The sequence below is a fragment of the Cervus canadensis genome, chromosome 28 (genome assembly GCF_019320065.1).
Source record: "Cervus canadensis isolate Bull #8, Minnesota chromosome 28, ASM1932006v1, whole genome shotgun sequence".
Taxonomy (NCBI): Eukaryota; Metazoa; Chordata; class Mammalia; order Artiodactyla; family Cervidae; genus Cervus; species Cervus canadensis.
This window is the reverse complement of record NC_057413.1, coordinates 46,061,311-46,064,341: the sequence shown is the minus strand read 5'-3', so window position 1 is coordinate 46,064,341 and position 3,031 is coordinate 46,061,311.

Genomic DNA, 3,031 nt, shown 5'->3' with positions numbered 1-3,031 from the left:
AGGTCCCATTTGTTTATTTTTGCTTTTATTTCCAATATTCTGGGAGGTGGGTCATAGAGGATCTTGCTGTGATATATGTCGGAGAGTGTTTTGCCTATGTTCTCCTCTAGGAGTTTTATAGTTTCTGGTCTTACATTTAGATCTTTAATCCATTTTGAGTTTATTTTTGTGTATGGTGTTAGAAGTGTTCTAGTTTCATTCTTTTACAAGTGGTTGACCAGTTTTCCCAGCACCACTTGTTAAAGAGGTTGTCTTTTTTCCATTGTATATCCTTGCCTCCTTTGTCAAAGATAAGGTGTCCATAGGTTCGTGGATTTATCTCTGGGCTTTCTATTCTGTTCCATTGATCTATATTTCTGTCTTTGTGCCAGTACCATACTGTCTTGATGACTGTGGCTTTGTAGTAGAGTCTGAAGTCAGGCAGGTTGATTCCTCCAGTTCCATTCTTCTTTCTCAAGATTACTTTGGCTATTCGAGGTTTTTTGTATTTCCATACAAATTGTGAAATTCTTTGGTCTAGTTCTGTGAAAAATACCGTTGGTAGCTTGATAGGGATTGCATTGAATCTATAGATTGCTTTGGGTAGAATAGCCATTTTGACAATATTGATTCTTCCAATCCATGAACACGGTATGTTTCTCCATCTGTTTGTGTCCTCTTTGATTTCTTTCATCAGTGTTTTATAGTTTTCTATGTATAGGTCTTTTGTTTCTTTAGGTAGATATACTCCTAAGTATTTTATTCTTTTTGTTGCAATGGTGAATGGTATTGTTTCCTTAATTTCTCTTTCTGTTTTTTCATTGTTAGTATATAGGAATGCAAGGGATTTCTGTGTGTTAATTTATATCCTGCAACTTTACTATATTCGTTGATTAGCTCTAGTAATTTTCTGGTAGAGTCTTTAGGGTTTTCTATGTAGAGGATCATGTCATCTGCAAACAGTGAGAGTTTCACTTCTTCTTTTCCTATCTGGATTCCTTTTACTTCTTTTTCTGCTCTGATTGCTGTGGCCAAAACTTCCAACACTATGTTGAACAGTAGTGGTGAGAGTGGGCACCCTTGTCTTGTTCCTGATTTCAGGGGAAATGCTTTCAATTTTTCACCATTGAGGGTGATGCTTGCTGTGGGTTTGTCATATATAGCTTTTATTATGTTGAGGTATGTTCCTTCTATTCCTGCTTTTTGGAGAGTTTTAATCATAAATGAGTGTTGAATTTTGTCAAAGGCTTTCTCTGCATCTATTGAGATAATCATATGGTTTTATCTTTCAATTTGTTAATGTGGTGTATTACATTGATTGATTTGCGATATTAAAGAATCCTTGCATTCCTGGGATAAAGCCCACTTGGTCATGGTGTATGATTTTTTTAATATGTTGTTGGATTCTGTTTGCTAGAATTTTGTTTAGGATTTTTGCATCTATGTTCATCAGTGATATTGGCCTGTAGTTTTCTTTTTTTGTGGCATCTTTGTCTGGTTTTGGAATTAGGGTGATGGTGGCCTCATAGAATGAGTTTGGAAGTTTACCTTCATCTGCAGTTTTCTGGAAGAGTTTGAGTAAGATAGGTGTTAGCACTTCTCTAAATTTTTGGTAGAATTCAGCTGTGAAGCCATCTGGTCCTGGGCTTTTGTTTGCTGGAAGACTTTTGATTACAGTTTCGATTTCCTTGCTTGTGATGGGTCTGTTAAGATCTTCTATTTCTTCCTGGTTCAGTTTTGGAAAGTTATACTTTTCTAAGAATTTGTCCATTTCATCCAAGTTGTCCATTTTATTGGCATAGAGCTGCTGGTAGTAGTCTTTTATGATCCTTTGTATTTCAGTGATGTCTGTTGTGATCTCTCCATTTTCATTTCTAATTTTGTTAATTTGGTTCTTCTCTCTTTGTTTCTTAATAAGTCTTGCTAATGGTTTGTCAATTTTGTTTATTTTTTCAAAAAACCAGCTTTTAGCTTTGTTGAGTTTTGCTATGGTCTCTTTAGTTTCTTTTGCATTTATTTCCGCCCTAATTTTTAAGATTTCTTTCCTTCTGCTAACCCTGGGGTTCTTCATTTCTTCCTTCTCTAGTTGCTTTAGGTGTAGAGTTAGGTTATTTATTTGGCTTTTTTCTTGTTTCTTGATGTGAGCCTGTAATGCTATGAACCTTCCCCTTAGCACTGCTTTTACAGTGTCCCATAGGTTTTGGGTTGTTGTGTTTTAATTTTCATTCATTTCTATACATATTTTGATTTCTTTTTTGATTTCTTCTATGATTTGTTGGTTATTCAGAAGTGTGTTATTTAGCCTCCATATGTTTGAATTTTAAACAACTTTTTTCCTGTAATTGAGATCTAATCTTACTGCACTGTGGTTAGAAAAGATGACTGGAATGATTTCAATTTTTTTGAATTTTCCAAGACCAGATTTATGGCCCAGGATGTGATCTATTCTGGAGAACATTCCGTATGGACTTGAGAAAAAAGGTGAAGTTGATTGTTTTGGGGTGAAATGTCCTATAGATATCAATTAGGTCTAGTTGGTCCTTTGTGTCATTTAAAGTTTGTGTTTCCTTGTAAATTTTCTGTTTAGTTGATCTATCCATAGTTGTGAGTGGGGTATTAAAGTCTCCCACTATTATTGTGTTAGTATTAATTTCCTCTTTCATACTCGTTAGCGTTTGCCATACATATTGCGGTGCTCCTATGTTGGGTGCATATTTATTTATAATTGTTATATCTTCTTCTTGGATTGATCCTTTGATCATTATGTAGTGTCCTTCTTTGTCTCTTTTCACATCCTTTATTTGAAAGTCTATTTTATCTGATATGAGCATTGCGACTCCTGCTTTCTTTTGGTCTCCGTTTGCATGAAATATTTTTTTCCAGCCCTTCACTTTTAGTCTGTATGTGTCCCTTGTTTTGAGGTGGGTCTCTTGTAGACAGCATATATAGGGGTCTTGTTTTTGTATCCATTCAGCCAATCTTTGTCTTTTGGTTGGGGCCTTCAACCCATTTACATTTAAGGTAATTATTGATAGGTGTGGTCCCGTTGCCA